At 44.9% G+C, this 17,516-nt stretch overlaps 1 long non-coding RNA gene across 2 annotated transcripts in view; it reads left to right on the top strand.

Moving 5' to 3' along the window:
• The window catches only part of LOC106502469, a 78,163-nt gene extending 62,249 nt beyond the window's left edge, over nt 1-15,914 (top strand). Inside the window, exons 2-4 of one of the 2 annotated variants that reach the window (XR_001918523.1) lie at nt 13,137-13,285; nt 15,102-15,277; nt 15,641-15,914. This is a non-coding gene — a long non-coding RNA (uncharacterized LOC106502469). Of the gene's footprint in view, nt 1-12,945; nt 13,286-15,101; nt 15,278-15,640 lie in introns of those variants that run through there. The other variant, XR_001296075.2, reaches the window with a different exon arrangement.

The following is a 17,516-nucleotide window of genomic DNA, read 5'->3' as shown; positions in this document are numbered from 1 at the left end:
TTGAATATTGAGTTTTAAGCCAGCTTTTTCACTCTCCTCTTTCACCTTCATCAAGAGGCTCTTTAGTTCCTCTTCACTTTCTGCCATTAGGGTGATGTCATCGGCATATCTCAGGTTATATGACCCCTCAGTATTTACCTTGAGCAGAGTAGCTACGATTTTAGTTAGAAGACCTCGCCAGTAAACTAAGCTCTCTTCCTTCTGTCAGGATTGTGGAACCTTCTATAGAATAGACATCGTTTTAAGAATCTCCAGGGAAACAGATTCCATAACTTCCCTCAATAACCTATTTCGGTGTTTAGCCACTGTTTCCCTTGGTAAATCTTCAGAATTCACCTAAATCCTTTGTGCTCTAGTTTTAGTCTGATCATCTCACATTTAACTCAGATATTACTGATAATCGTATTGGTATTGAACCAAGTGACAGCTAGAAATATATACATGTGTGCTACCACGAGCATTCAGGCTCAGCCTTATCGACTACGATGAGTTAACATGCAGAAGAGCGCTGCACGAACATGATCAGAAACACCTTAGCTGTTTAAGCTGTTTGCTTAAAGTCACAGCCCAAGTGCCTCCTCGACAGCTATCACACACAGACTCATGTGATGTGAACCAGAGTGAGCAGCATTTAAAGGAATCCCGAAATGAAAGGAACTGTCCTCCGAATCATGTCTGCCGAGTGTACTGCATCCCAGGGCATTGGTTCACTCTCTAGAAGGTGCCCCTTCCCATCCGCCTTCTGAGAGGCCTCAGCCTTTTGCATTGTGCCAGGACTAATCTAACAGCCGCAGAAACAACAAGCCCCTGAAGCCGTCATTAGGGTGTACCTTTAAGTGTCAGGGAAGTTCCAGCCTGGGGGCCACTGCTTTGCTCGGTGGATTAGGACATCAGTGCCGAAAAGGGACTCCAGGAGCTTCTCAGATGGCAAAGTGGTAATGAATCCACCTGCCAAGCAGGAGACACAGAGACTGGGTTTGATCCCTGAGTCAGGAAGGTCCCCTGGAGAAGGAAATGGCAACCCACTTGAGTATTCTTGCCTGGAGAATCCCCTGGACAGAGGAGCTTGGTGGGCAACAGTCCATGGAATCGCAGAGAGGTGGACACAACTGAGCGGCTAAACAACCACGACCGAGGAGCTCTGAAGCTGGACGACAGCATCTGCCTGGGTGCCTTCCTTGCAGAAATAGGCGAGCCACCCAAGACCCTGGACACTTGACATTTAGACTCAGAGTTCCTGAAGAGTGTTATTATGAAACATGGTATGCCCCGCACCCCCCTCAAGGTGATAAAAAATATTCAGAAAATATGGGTTGACCGTGAACTAAGGAAGCATAAGCTTTAGTTGTGTGGGTTCCATCCAAAACTGTAGCTACACCTAACTTACATTCATGATATTGTGTTGTGTGGACCACAGTTTCCTGGACTGCTCCAAGATCCACTTCCCTCTTCTGTGTAACAAGATTAATGATATCTCCCCCACATCTAGTGGTTCCTTAAAACGGCTGCCAGAAAGAGCTTCAGGACCCCACCAAATCTGGATCCCACTCCTGACTTCCTACCATAGTCCTCTTTGGAAGACTCATAAAAACTATTAGTTTATTAAGCTCGTCAAATCCTGAAGGAAAGACTTCTGCTTAATTTTACTTAATCTAAAGTGACAGACTTTATTTTCTTGGTCTCCAAAATCACTGCAGATGGTGACTGTAGCCATGAAATTAAAAGTCACTTGCTCCTTGGAAGAAAAGTTATGACAAACCTAGACAGAGCATTAAAAAGCAGAGACATCACTTTGCCAACAAAGGTCTGTCTCATCAAAGCTATGATTTTTCCAGTAGTCATGTACAGATGTGAGAGTTGAACCATAAAGAAGGCTGAGCATTGAAGAATTGATGCTTTCAAACTGTGATGCTGGATAAGACTCTTGAGAGTCCCTTGGACAGCAAGGAGGTCAAATCAGTCAAACCTAAAGGAAATCAACCCTGAATATTCAATGGAAGGACCGATGTTGAAACTGAAGCTCCAGTACTTTGGTCAGCTGATGTGAAGAACTGACTCATTGGAAAAGACTCTGATGCTGGGAAAAATTGAGGGCAGGAGGAAAAGGGGCAACAGAGGATGAGATGGTTGAATGGCATCACCAACTCAATAGACATGAGTTTGAGCAAGCTCTGGGAGATGGTGAAGGACAGGGAAGCCTGGGCGTGGTGCAGTCCATGGGGTCGCAAAGAGTTGGACGTGACTGAGGGACTGACAACAAGGTTTCCTCAAGTGGGCATGACACCTCTCTTGCCTAGGGGCCAGCCTGCCCCGGGGAGGGAGATGGCAGGTGAGAGAGTTCGCGGCAGTCCTCATGTCAGCTGGACCCCTCCGGAGGTCTGCATGCCTCTTTGCAGACCCCACATCTCCAGACATTCTTTCCCTAAAGGGGTAGGTGGGCGGGACTCCAGAGTCCCCATTTCAGCTCCCCAGACCTTTCGTGTAAGTGGCTGTCTTTTCCAGAGTTTTCACGCCAGGTGCCCTGCCCCTCCCAGTTAGGATTGTCCTGAACTTGCTGACAGGACTTGGTGCTTGAAGACATAAAGAGAAAGAGAAGTGGAAAAGATAACCAGGAAGGACAACAGCAGCCGGCAGACCGACTTTGTCTCTACATCAGATGAGCATACAACGGATGCAAATATTGTCCTTAACCAGCTGTTTGTAAACGTTTGTGTAAGAATGAACTGACAAGCGTATTTTCTTTCTTTTTAAGCATTTGATTTTTAGGAGACCCGAAACTCCATTCTAAATGTGGGAAGAGAAGGCTGCCTTCGTCCGTCCACTGCACCTGCCCAAGAACCCTGATGGGGGAAGAAGGCATGCTGTAGGGCTTCCCACTCCCCCCAGAAAGTAACCTTCCCACCCACCCCCAAAGATCCACTGGTCCAAACTTCAGAGTAGGGACCTGGCGGGGCAGAGGACACACAGATCTGAGGCTGCAATGGCCCACACGGTTTCCAGCTATGATAGGCAGGGGCAGCCTCCTTCAAAGGTGTGTCCTTGAAGGGCAGTTGTGTTGAAAAGAGCCCTGTGCAGAGGTCAGAGAGTGGCTGGAGTCAAGCCCTCCCACTTAACTGCTCTTGCATGATTTCTTAAACCTCTCTGAGACCCAGTTTCCTCTCTGTGTAATAGGATTCATGGTACCTGTGTGTGTGTGTGCTTAGTCGCTCAGCCATGTCCAACTCTTTATGACCCCGAGGACTGCAGCCTGCCAGGCTCCTCTGTCCATAGGGGTTCTCCAGGCAAGAATACTGGAATGGGTAGCCATGCCCTCTTCCAGGAGATCTTCTCAACCCAGGAATCAAACCCGGGTCTCCCGCATTGCCCGTGGATTCATCAGCTGAGCTATCAGTGAAGTCCTCAAGGTACCTGGTCTGCATCTGACAGTGCTCAATAGGAAGAGGAGGAGGAGAGAAGAGGGCGACAGGATGAGATGGTTGGATGGTATCACTGACTCAATGGACCTGAGTTTGAGCAAATTCTGGGAGATAGTGAAGGACAGGGAAGCAGGCATGCTGCAGTTCATGGGGTCACAAAAAGTCAGACATGATTTAGCAACTGAACAAACAAAAGCAAATTGAATAGGGCATTTAATAGGGCTCAGTAGTGCTCAATTCCCCTGAGTCTGTGATGAGACAAGGGCATCGGGTCCTTAGCAAACATTGAACCGAAAACGCCCTTGGGGGCTGCGTGCTGACTGGAGCAGCGCTTTCATTCCACCTCCTTGCCCATCACTCAGACCAGGTCCCCTGTCATTTTCACTTTCTCTTGCTAGGATTTCCAGCTACAGGGACAGCTGGAGGTCACAGCGCCGAGACACCAGCAAGCCCAGACATTCAGCCGCGAGTACCAGCGCTGGCCACGTGCGCCTGCCATGCAGAGAGGGCTGCTGGAGGTTGGGCTTAGCAGCTGCAAGAAGACAGGACACTGAGCACAGTGGGGACTGGGTTTGGTTTTGGTTTGGGGGTTTTCCCTTTCACCCAGGAAAGCATTTGAATCCATGCATATCTTTCCAGTTGATTTCTTACCTGAGTCTACTCTTTTGGTTCCTAATCCAACAAGATGAACGTTCTAAATCTTATTTCAACTTTCTCTCTTTCCCTTTGAACTGCCATCTCTACCTCTTCTCTTCTGATCTCCTTTCTCCACACTCCCATCCTTTTCGTTCCTGGGTTTCTCCTGATATCCCTTTGAAGCTTCTGCACTTTTCACAGTAGGGACTGGGGGAATCTCTCCCTGCAAACATCTGGAGCTGCCTGGGAGCCCCAAGGCTCAGACTGCTGCGCTGTGAAATGCACTCACATGGCAAGCCAGGGCCTCTGTCTAGGCGTGACTGAAATAATTTTCATCCTTAGAACATGTGAGGCACCCTGATCTTTTCTATCCCAGTCTTTTTAACTTTCGTCTTAATTTTCCCTTTCCTCCCTCCCTCCCTCTCCCCTCCCCACACTATCCCTCACCCCTTAAACTGATACTCAGGACTCATTACTATAATTACTCTCATTCATGGCCTGAGACTTGGGAGCCCTGGCCCTGGGGAGGAGAGCCTCAGCTTCCCTTTCTGAAACACATAGTATCTGTACAGAATGAGAAAGCCATTCCTCCCCAAACAGATGAAATTTTAAAAATTCTCCTAAAATAAACTCAGAGACAGAAGGACAGAGGATAGCAGGTCTCTAAGGTATATGGAAGAGCCATCTTGGGGTTTAGGAAATGGGTATCACTGTCCTGGTGCTTTGAGGACAAAGCACCCTCGTTCCTCTCGTCATGATTCTCAGTATTTTCTGCCTCCTCCCTCCCCAGAAAAGTTCTGAGGAAGGATCTTGCATTGATCAGAGTAATGGCCCCTCAAAAATGTGCATGTCCTGGTCCTGTCCCTGGCGCTTGAGACTATGTTATATTATGTGGCAAGGGGAGATTAAAACTGCAGATGCGCAAATTGATACATCCACTGTGGAGAATTCTTTAAAACACTAGGAATAAAACCACCATGTGACCCCGCAATGCCACTACTAGGCATATCTCCTGCTGCTGCTGCTGCTGCTGCTACAGCTAAGTTGCGTCAGTTTTGTCCGACTCTGTGCGATCCCATAGACGGCAGCCCACCAGGCTCCCCCGTCCCTGGGATTCTCCAGGCAAGAACCCTGGAGTGGGTTGCCATTTCCTTCTCCAATGCATGAAAGTGAAAAGTGAAAGGAAAGTGGCTCAGACATGTCCAACTCCTAGCGACCCCATGGACTGCAGCCTACCAGGCTCCTCTGTCCATGGAATTTTCCAGGCAAGAGTACTGGAGTGGGGTACCATTGCCTTCTCCAGGCATATACCCTGAGGAAACCAAAATTGAAAAAGACACTTGTAACCCAATGTTCATTGCAGCTCTGTGTACGATAGTTAGAACATGGAAACAACCTAGGCATCCACTGATAGATGAATGGATAAAGCAGCTGTGGCACATATATACAATGCAATACTACTCAGCGTAAGAAGGAGCGCATGAGTCAGCCATAATGAGGGAGGTGAACCTGGAGCCTATTACGCAGAGTGAAGTTAGTCAGAAAGAGAAACAAAAACAATGATGGTATACTAACGCATATAGACAGACTCTAGAAAGATGGTACTGATGAGCCTACCTGCAGAGCAGCCGTGGAGACACAGATATTGAAAACAGACTTATGGACACAGCTGGGGAAGGAAGAAGGAGAGGTTGGGAGGTGTGGAGAGATTAACAGGGAAACATACATTACCATATGTAAAATAGATAGCCAATGGGAATTTGCTCTCTGACTCAGGGAACTCACATCAAGGCTCGATAACAACCTAGAGGGGTGGGATGGGGAGGAAGAGTGAGGGATGTTCAAGTGGGAGCCAACATGGGTAAACCTATGGCTGATTCATATTGATGCTTGGTTGAAACCAACGCAATACTGTAGAGCAATCATCCTTCAATTAAAAATAAATAAATTAATTAAAAGGACTTTCAAAAAAACTGCAGATGAAATTAAGATTGTGAATCAGCTGATCTTGTAATAGGAAGAATATGCTAGACTGTCTGGCTGAGACCAGTGTAATGACAAGGGTCCTTAAAAGCGGAGGTGGGGGAGTCTAAGTGGGATGTCAAACAGAAAGACTCCACGTCTCTGGTTTCTGGTCCTGCTATAAGGAGCTTGGAGGTTGTCTCTCCATCTGAACAACAAGTAAAAAGGTAAACAGACTGAAAAATCAACAACTCTTCCAGGATGCATAACAGTAAGGAAGACCCAGGGCAAGCCACTGCCCACGAGACTAGACAGGCAGACAGACAGGCAAATGCATGGCGTTTCTGCCCCTCTAACAGAAACCTAAGAGGGGAAGTTACCACGGGAACCAATGCCAGGGTTACCATGAACCATTGCTGATGAGTTGCTGGAGGCTCAGTGCAGACAGTGCTGAGTTAAATACTCCAGGGGGACCCCTCAGAGGGAGTCCACACAATATTGTGAGATAAGGTCTCTCCAGGAGCTTAACCAGGCTCCCACAGTAAATATTGGAGGGACAAACTGGTTTCATACTTCCAGCATGAGAAGGGGAGGGGAAATTGAACCACTTTAAAATATGCCAGAACATTCTTTCTCAGCAAGCCCTGCCCTCTGGAGAAACTCTTTAACTGAGCCTAACCTGCTAGGTATTCTCTAACTGACGGACGGAAAGGAAATATACAACTCCAGTCCACTTATCCAACTTGTCCCACCTAAACAGGAGTGAAAACCTGAGAAACACTTAGGAGTTGCCAGCCCAGAGTCACAGGCTTACTAAAAGACTGAGACCTAATCGTGGGACCTCTCCCAACATCTCACCACTACATACTGTTCACAGCAGCTCCTTTTACCTGGTACATCATGTCCAGTTATTAAGAAAAAATGACAAGGCGTACTGAAAGACAAAAGACACAATTTGAAGAGACAGAAATCGTTAGACCCAGACATGGCTGAGACGTTGGAATTCCCAGGCTGAAAATTTAAAACAACTTTGATTAACATGCTCTAATGGATAAAGTAAACAACTAGCAAGAAAGCCGCCCCCCGACCCCGGCCCCGCCAGCCACTGTTGGCTTACAAGGTTGAAAGGTGTATAAGCCGAGGGATACAGACAGCCTCTAGAAGCTGGAAAGAACAAGGAAATAGATTCTCTCCTAGATGCTCCAGAAAGGAAAACAATCCTTCCAGCACCTTGATTTTATCCCAATGAGATCCATTTCAGACTTCAGACCTCCAGAACTCTAAGAGAATAGATGTGTGTATTTTAAGCCACTAAATTTGTGATATTAAAGCAGCAACAAAAAATGAATACCAGTATATTTTTGGTCAATCACAGCATACTATGAGTTGGAGCACTTCTGAGTTCAGAGTTTATTAAGAATACCCCCTTTCTTCTTCCATGGCTGGTCCTGGCACTTGGCATTGTCCCCACTCTGAGAAAGGAAGAATGAAGTGAGGTCTGGCCTGACGCCCTGCCAAGCCACTGAGGTCAGGATGCTGGAGGATAGGGTGGGTAACTGTGATGCTGAAGAGAGGGGGTTCCCTGGAGGGTCGATTCTTCCTCCTACTTCTCAGCAAAGATCACAAGACTCTGTCACTCTGCAAACTGTAATTTTACTTGTTTTTTTTCCCACAGTGTGCCACTTGTGAGATCTTAGTTCCCCGACCAGAGATTGAACTCATGTCCTTAGCAGTGAAATTGCCAAGTCCTAACCACTGGACCACCAGGGAATTGCCTATCTGATTTTTTTTTAAAGAATAAAGGCAGTCACTGTGCCTCAAGGTCTAAACTGATTAAGCTGGGGGACCCCTTAACTGTATTTCCAGACCAGAGATTTCCTAGAGCAGACGTTGACGAGGAGGACTTCTCATGACAGTGATGAGCTATCCATCTGGAGCTCTCCTTCACCTTCTAACTAACTCTCCTTCACCCTCTTCGCTGTTAGATTCTACAATACTTCAGGGCTGCTGTTACCTGAACAAGACAGCTTGAGAAAATAAGTTAAGCTCCCAGACTCAGTTGCCTCCTCAACAGAATGTCAGCGCCGCCCCATTCAGCGACTCTGACTACACCGTCCATGCAGGTACTTAACTCAGGCTCTGGAAGGACAACAGGAGGATTTCTTCACTGGTTTATAGCAGCTTTCTCTCTTCTGTGAGGCCCAAGGTTTCGTGTACATTCCCATCTGAACTCGAAATGGATTGTGTGTGTTTATCAATTCAGTTCAGTTCAGTCCCTCGGTCGAGTCCGATTCTTTGCGACCCCGTGGACTGCAGCATGCCAGGCCTCCCTATCTATCGCCAACTCCTGGAGCTTGCTCAAACTCATGTCCATCAGGTCGGTGACACCATCTAACCATCTCATTCTCTGTCATCCCCTGTGTGTGTTTATAAAATTGTATATTATATATATATATATATATATATATATATATATATAATATACAGAATTGTTTCTGGCTGTGAGTCTGCTTGCTAGGTTCAGAAGTTACCCTCCGCTCAGGATCCTTGTCTATATGAGGTCAGGGAAGAGCACACGGCATTCACCAATTTCACCAGAGGAATATTAGAGAATGCATGTTTTGCCAAGACTTTTCCTTCCAGCCAAGACACAAAGCTTAGACTGCTTCTACCTCAAAATGTTTGTTGCATCCTGGATGTATAAATTCTGCCATGCCTTGTGATCTTCAGAAAGCTAGATTCTTCACCAATAGTCTCCTTATGTTAGAAGATGCCTAGAATGCTAACAACTCCCAAAGCTCCATGTCTTTAGAATGGGTAATTCAACTTTATTTTAACCACAAGTTATGGTCGACTAGTTGGCTGTCCCATGGTGCTCAGGTCCTTAAATTATGCCCTGCTCAGTGTCTGGCCAATCCCGACTTCATATAAGGGGCCTGGGATACCTAAAGTTTAGCTCCACATTCTAGGCGTTAGGCTCAGTCACCCTTCCTGAACCATCCGCTGTTCAATATCTGGTAACTAGGAATACGAATGTTGAGAATCTTGCCTTTTCAACCTGCTAGTATTCTCTAGTCTTTTGAGGCTCAAGGCTCTGCCATGCTTTTGTCAACCTCCTTTCTTGGAACAGTCCTAACCATGAGCTTCTGACAACCTTCCCCAATATCTTCAGCCGACCTAAGTTCTTGCTATAGCCCAGAAGGTCACCACCTGCCAGAACTCCGCTGGGACTTACTGCAACCTTGTGCCGATGGACCATCCCTGTACTCATTCCTGCCCTGCTACCTACCCTGCCGACTGCATTTTTTTCTTGGCACCTGTTCCCTGGTGCTTGTTTGCCCGGCCCTTCCCAGCCTGCCCGTCCCACGGGCAGCTGTAGTCAGCTGGGTTATGCCTGGCCATATCCCAAGATATGTCAACAATTGATAGATCACACTTTAAGAGCCAGAAAATCTTATTAGACTGAAATGTTAATTAGGACAGGAACTCTTGGAATGTAGCAGCAGGCAGGGCGAACAAGGTTTGGACAGTGGGGAATGTGTAAGCATCACATCAGGGAATTACTCTCCGAGCAAAACACAGAAGGAGATGCCTCAAACTGAAGAAAAAATACATGATTGCTGATTTTACAACACAGTTTTAAACTTTCTTCTTGTTTTTGGAGGTTTTTTTATTTAAAAAATATTTTTAATTGTGGTAAAATACCCATGACATAAAATGTGCCACCTTAACCATTTTGAAGTGTATAGTTCAGTGGCAACAAGCCCAATCACACTGGTGTGCAACCATCCATCTCTAGAACTCCTCTCATCTTGCAAACTCTGAGAGCATTAAATTACAAACCCTTCTTCCCCATCCCCTCTCCAGGCTCTGGCAACCACGCTCTGCTTTCCATCTCCGTGAATTGGACTACACTCGTTACCTCATATAAGTGGAATCTTGCAGCATTTGTCCTTCTGTGATTGGCTTATTTCACTCAGCATCACGTCCTCCAGGTTCATCCATGTTTTAGCGTGTGTCAGAATTTCCTTCCTTTTTAAGCCCATTGTCTGTATATCTCACATTTTATTTATCTACTTACCTGTCAGTGTACAATTGGCTTGCTTCTACCTACCACTTGGCTATTATGAATAATGCTGCTGAGAACATGGATGCATAGTTTCTGAGTCCCTATTTTCCATTATTTTGGGTATATACTCCAAAGTGGAATTGCTGGATCCTGTGGTAACACTATTTTTTAAACTTATTTATTTTGTGGCTGTGCTGGGTCTGTGGTGAGTGGGGGCTACTCTCTAGTTGCGGAGCGCAGGCTTGTCATCGCGGTGGCTTCTCTTGTTGCAGAGAATGGGCTCTAGGGCTCACACAAGCTCAGCAACTGTGGCTCCTGGGCTCCGCAGCACAAGCTTAGTTTCCAAGTCATGTGGGATCATCCCAGACCAGGGATTGAACCCTTGCCTCCTGCACTGGCAGGTGGATTCTTTACCACTGAGCCACCAGGGAAGCCCTTTAATCTTTTTTGAGAAACTGTCACACCATTTCCATGGTGGCTGCACCATTTTATATTACCACCAACAGAGCATGAGTTCCAATTTCTCCAATACTTCATATTTTTCTTTTTATGATAGTAACCACCCTAAAATATTTGAGGTAGCATCTTTTCATTTTTTCATAAATCACCTGTAAGTTTTCATCCTCTGAAAATATTTACATGCCTCTCCCCACAAATGAATATTGTTCAAGTTAAGTGACATCACCTCTTGGCTGTCACTAATCTGTAGCCAATTGCATTTTTAATAACAATGCTTTTCATCTACCTGAGTCTAAAGTTTAGTAAGGGCCTCATCATCAACAGTTCTTAAGTAAAAAATGAACTAAAGATCTCAGTATGAGTATTTGATTTTATTTGTTTTCATGATTTTATGTACATAAAAGTAGCTATAAGTTTGTTTTTACTTTGTCCTTTTTCAGAAACCTAATAAATTTACTTTCAAAGGTGATGACATATTCTGTAGGTATGCAAAAAACTTAAAAGTTTTAAGGTTTCTGAGGGTCTTTAAGGAATAACTAAGTCTTTAGAGATGTGGGAGCAGTCATGATTATTCACAATAATCATTACTCAAATTATCCCAATACCGAATATTTCAAGGAATAAAGGCATGTTAAAAAGCCTGGTCAGGGACTTGCCTTGTGGCACAGTGGACAAGACTCCACCTGTCAACGCAGGGAACACAGGTTCAATCCCTGGTCTGGGAAGAGTCCACATGCCGTGGAACAACCAAGCCCACAGGCCACGACTACTGAAGCTCGAGCGCCCTGGAGCCCATGCTGTGCAAGAAGAGAAGCCGCTGCAACGAGAAACCCGTGCGCCGCAGCGGAGAGCAGCCCTTGCTCTCCACAACTAGAGAAAGTCCACATGCAGCAACAAAGACCCAGCACAGCCATTAACTGATTAATTTTTTAAAAGCCTGGCCAAATAGAAACATATAGAAGCAATGCTGAGATTCTAGTCATGTTGCTTTTCATGTTAAATTTGACTGTTAGCTATAAACCATAGTGAGAGATTGAGAAGGTACCTCTTACTTTCAACCTGTCATTCACTGGTTTAAAACATATTTCCCTCCATGTTGGATTCATAATGCCTAGTATAGTTGCTGGATATTTTGCAGTTTCCGAAGTGGCTACCAGGCTGTCCTATTCTGTCCTATGACTGCCCATTCTGGAAACATCCACTTAGCAAATGGAAAAAAAAAAATAAAGCCATCCCTGGAGTTTGTCTTTGGGTGTCCCTAGATGGCTTGACACTGCCATGGGTAATTTCCCCCTGGAAGTGAAGAAGAACTTCCCATATTAAGTCATTTGTACACCTCGGACAGACGGTTAGGGTAACTCTTGCCTTGCTTTCTTATAAGAACAACTGAGCTCAAATCTAATTTATAATCAAATCTTAAAATGTACGACAATTGTCTTGGGGCCTCTTCCTCATGTTTACTTAATCCCATCAATTTACAGGGCACCTAGAGACTGCACCAGTTACAAATGAAGGAGAAACGAGGTCAATCCTCCCGTTTGCTCATCCCTGTCACTTCTGCCCTCACCTCTGGTTCACCTTGTGGTCATGGAGACCACTGACGCCTGCCCTCTGTCTCCCACTGCTCAGCTCTCACTTGTTCTCACAGTCTCAGGCTTGGGATTTCTCTTCCCTCCTGACCTTCATCGGTATTTCAGCCTCCCATCGTTTCTCCAATTACAGTGCGTATCTTCAACATTGGTTCCATATCCCTGCTCTCATTTTCTCTTTCCCTAAGTGCTTTTGAGAGAGAAGATAATTAAGTTATGTCACTCAGAGATCACTGTCTTCTGCTGGCACTGAACATCTCCCCAGAGAGATGAATGGGTTAAGCAATGCTTAGGCTAAGGACAGGAAGGCATGGTAGAGGTCAAACGAGGAGACAGACAGACAGACAGACAGAGAGAGCATGCACAGAACTCCCTGTGTAATGTCTGATTGGTGGAAGTGAAGTGAAGTGAAAGTCGCTCAGTCATGTCCTACTCTTTGCCACCCCTGGACTATACAGTCCATGGAATTCTCCAGGCCAGAATACTGGAGTGGGTAGCCTTTCCCTTCTCCAGGGGATCTTCCCAACACAGGGATCAAACCTAGATGTCCCACATTGCAGGCAGATTCTTTACCAGCTGAGCCACAAGGGACACTCGATTGGTGGAGACTGAGATAAAATTAATTATAATTGTCCAAAAAAAGTGGTCATATGAAGCTCCTGATCAAAAAAAATATAAGTCCCACTGCCTGCTCCACCCCTAGACCTCCTCATGTGGTTTTCTAATTCTCATGTCAATCCCTTTTCCCTCTATGATCATCATCCTTACTTCTTTCATTTACAATCCATCAGCACACCGAGCATCTCTACTTAGAAATGCTCTGTAAGTGCACCCACCGCTAGCACCCTAGTCCAAGCTACTGTACTATCTTGCCTGGATTACTGTGATAACCTCTACAGCAGTCTCTTTGGGCTCCCACCCTTGCCTTTCTGCTCTATTCTCAGCACAACAGCCAGGATGATCTTTTTAAAACAGAAATCACATGTCATTCCTTTGCTCCAACAGTATGTCCACAGCTCACAAGAATAAAACCCCAACCGCTAATGAGGCTTCCAAGACATAAGATGAGCTGTCCTCTGATACAAGTCTGATTTTGTCTCCTCCAACTCCACCACAACCTCACAAACCTCTTTGCTGTTCCTCCAACATTCTTAGTAAGTACCTACTGTATGCGCATGCATACACGCATGCTCAGTCACTTCAGTCCTGTCCAACTCTTCGCGACCCCATAAACTGAAGCCCACCCCAGGCTCCTCTGTCCATGGGATTCTCCAGGCAAGAATATTGGAGTGGGTTACCATTTCCTTCTCCAGGGGATCTTCCCGACTCAGGAATTGTACCTGCTTCTCTTGCATTGCAGGGAGATTCTTTACTCATTGGGCCGCCTGGGAAGCCCTCCTCCATTAGCCCACGGCACACAGGGCTGCAAGAAAAGCTGGGAAATGTAGTCAGTACAAATGTCATCCATTCACTTTGCAAAAACTCTGAGGTGCTAAGACTAAAGGCAATAAAAGAATACAGAATGATGGGTATATATTAAATATGTCAAATATTTGATATATCAAGTATATCAGTCCAATATATCCTGGTCAGAAAAATTGTGCCTTTTAACCCTTCTGAAAATGGCCTCACCCAGTCACTCTATATCCCTTTACCCTAACTTTTTTTTTTTTTACCCCTAACTTTTTATCCCTTTTCAGCAAACAATATCAGCTAATATATTCCAGTTTTATTTGTTTATCCACCACTTTCCCTCAGAATGAAATACCAGACACCCTGAGGGCAGGGATTTTTCTTTGTTCACTGCTGTATTCCAGTGTCTAGAACAGCACTGGGCACATAGTAGGCACTTAAAAAGTATTTGTTGAATGAATGAATAAACGAATAGCTGTTGAATCACATTTACAGTTCAATAAATATGTAATGGAATATGGTGGTGATAGGTTTTTAATTTACTCTTGAAAGCTGGAGTTGAACACCAATTAAACCTGCTAGCAATTTTTCTGTACCACATTTCTGTTCATTGAAAATAATTAGTAGAATGGGCCATTTATTTATTTATTTATAAATGTGGAGTGTATTAGTCAGGGTTCTCCAGAGAAATGGAACAAATAGGATAGATCTCGATAGCAGATTTATTATCAGAATTGGCTCACAGTTTTATGGAAGACAAGAAGTCACACAATCTCTCTGCCATCTGCAAGCTGGAAAACCAGAGGTATAATTCAGTCTAAATCCAAAAGCTTGAGAATCCAGACACCGATGGTGAATTTCCTGGTCTGAGTCTAAAGGCTAAGAACCAGGAGCACTGACGTCCCAGATCCGAGGGCAGGAGAAGAAGGCAACGAGACAGAAAATTCACCCTTCCTCAGACTTTTTGTTCTGTTCAGGTCCTCAACAGATTGCTTGATGCCCACCCACATTGATGAGGGTGATCTTTGCTCAGACTACTGATCCAAATGCTAACAGACACCCTCACAGGACACACCCAGAAATCATGGTTGACAGCTATTTGGGCATTCTTAGCCCAATCAAGCTGACACATAAAAACATTACCACACGTTGTTATGGGGGAAATGCGGAATTATTGTTAAACTTTCCAGGTGGTGCTAGTGATAAAGAACTTGCCTGCCAATGTAGGAGATGTAAGAGGCCTGGATTAGATCCCTGAATCAGGAAGATCCCCTGGAGTAGGAAATAGCAACCCACTCCAGTACTCTTGCCTAGAGAATCCCATGGACAGAGGAGCCTGGCGGGCTATGGTCCATGGGGTCACAAAGAGTTGGGCCTGACTGAAGTAACTTAGCACATTGTTAAACTAAGGATATTGCAACTTGAGATGTTGAATGTTCTGTATTGTAATAAAAAATAAGTGCGCATTTCCTGAGCCTTTGCTGAGTTAAAGTAAAGCATTAGGAGATTTGGGGTTGAGATTGGATTGTCCTCAAAAATTCTTTCTGTTTCTTGAAGTTCCTTTTGTGTCGTCAAGCCCAAATACGTACCCACAAGAGGCTGTGAGCCTGAGCCCTAGAGGGCGGGAGAGGCAGCCTGATCTTCCTTTCACCTTAAGCTGAAAGCTGAGGAGGACCATGATAGGAGTGGACGGCACAGACCAGGGCTCTCCAGGCTTGACCACTGATGTTCTGGTATGTAACTAACCAGTCAAGTGTCTTGTCTGGTCCATGGAAGAAGCCTAGCGGTGTGTGCACTAAGCTTTAATGAAGAAAATGGCTATTCCCACTGACAGTCATCATGACGTGGGCATGAGCTGGCCCAGGATGGAGGAGGGAAGGAACTTCTCTTCCTGAGGCTGGACTCCCAGGTGGGAAGATATCTAGGCATGCTCTTCGGTTGGGGTTGGTCTGGCCCCTCCATGTTGAAGTCTGATAGAAGTTTCCTTTAATACCCCATGCTCTGAGGTTCCTCTGGGTACCTGGCCCTTAGCAGTACCCATGTAGCAGCAGTGCCTGTTACTCTTTGTTCTAAATGTCGGTTTATCCCCACCACAGCCCAGACTTTGCTTGGCCATGAGGATGGAGAGAGCAACTGGAGTCCTTGCTCAGAGCAACGGGCACAGTGGAGCCAGAGCAGTCTGCAGAAGTCACACCCTGGACTAGAAGTTTTGAGGAGCACCAGAGAGCCAAGATTCAACAGTTGGCACACTTCCTCCAGGACGTTCAGAAACCACCCGAAAAGTAAATTCAGAAGAAAAATGGGCTTCCTGCAGCCCATGAAGAGGGATCTATTGCAATTTGGATATTAAAGAAGAATGTTCTTGGTGTTTTAGTTGGTGAGATATGGAGTAATATCAATAACATCTGATTGGGAATACTGAGAGAAGGATTTATATTTCTTGTTTCTGACATCCCAGAGTGTTTTCTATTTATCCTAAGGAGCATCATAGCTGTCCCAAATATTTTCCAGAAAAAAATTATTCTAAGATATAATGTCATACTGCCTATTAGGAGAAAAGAGACTGACAAGCAAGCCAGAGTGTACCACCTGCTCCATCAGAAACAAATGAGTCTTCCTTAGACACGGTTTCCATCATTCGATTCTTCTGCCCCAAATAACTAATGGCTCCTTGCTTCCTCTAATATTAAGATGACATCCTGCTGCTAATTTTCCCTTTGCAAGGGAGTCCTCCTAGCAGCGAAATTTATTCCTATTATGAGCTTTCCATCCCAAGGGTTTGACAGACTCCCTGCCTATTATTCACTTTGTGCATCCTGGCCTTTATCTTTGCTCATTTTGTTCACATCACCAGAGGAATTTATCCCTTGATTTAGGCACTGTCTTGAATTGTATGCTAAATGTTTTTGCATCTATTCATTTTGATTCTTCGACTAGATAACTCTTCAACTAGGTGAAAAATCTTCATCTAGAGTCTTCAACTAGATGACATTCTAAATAAGAATGTCTCTTATTGCTTTATGTTCCTTGCTGCACCTACTGCCATTCAGGCACCTTACAGGGCTCAATGAAAACATTGTTATTAAATCTTGAAGAAGAAGTTAGGAATCACTGACGTGTAACTAGTTCTTATAACTGAATGCCCTTCTGCCTGACACATATGAAGGGTTAGTGTTGGTTTCCTAATGCTTTGGAAGCAACTGGCCGCAAACTTGGTGGCTGCGAACAGCAGAAATTTATTCTCTCAAAGTTCTAGAAGTCAGAAATCCAAAACAAGTTTCACTGGGCCAAAGCCAGGTGTCAGCAGAGCCATTCCCTCTGGAGGTTCTAGGGAGACTTCATTCCTGGCTGCTCTCAGCTGCTGGTGGCAGCCAGTGTTCCTTGGCTGGTGGCCACACCACTTCACTCTCTGCCTCCATGATCACGTGATCTTCCCTTCTGCTTGTCAAATCTACCTCTGTCTCTCTTCTATAAGGACACTTATGCTTGCATTTGGGATCCTCCTGGATAATCCAGGATAATTTCCCCATGTCAAACCCCTTAGTTTACTTAGATCTGCAAAGATCCTTTTTCTGTTTAAGGTTACATTTATAGGTTCCAGGGATTAGGGTGTGCTATTATTAGAAGCCATTATTTAGCCTACTTTCAGTTATAATTTAATCCATATTCTTAAAATTCGATTAAGTAAATATAAAAGCAATGGAAAAAGACAATGGTGAATTAGAAGGAAAGAAAAGTTCTCAAAAAAGTGATGACCACTCTACACACACACATACATACATGCACGCATATACCCACACATATATGAGTTTCTGTGTTAGCAAAAGTATTTCCTGTTCCATCTTCAGCTTCACTATGGACCAGTGTCTTATTTAATTTAAAAAAAGACAGAATTAAAAGCTGTCAGGTATTTAATTGAGACTGCCAACATGACAAAAAGATGGAATTCTGTGTACAAAGAGACTTGTTTAT

The sequence above is a fragment of the Capra hircus genome, chromosome 9 (assembly GCF_001704415.2).
Source record: "Capra hircus breed San Clemente chromosome 9, ASM170441v1, whole genome shotgun sequence".
NCBI lineage: Eukaryota > Metazoa > Chordata > Mammalia > Artiodactyla > Bovidae > Capra > Capra hircus.
This window is presented reverse-complemented; position numbering and strand designations above follow the sequence as displayed.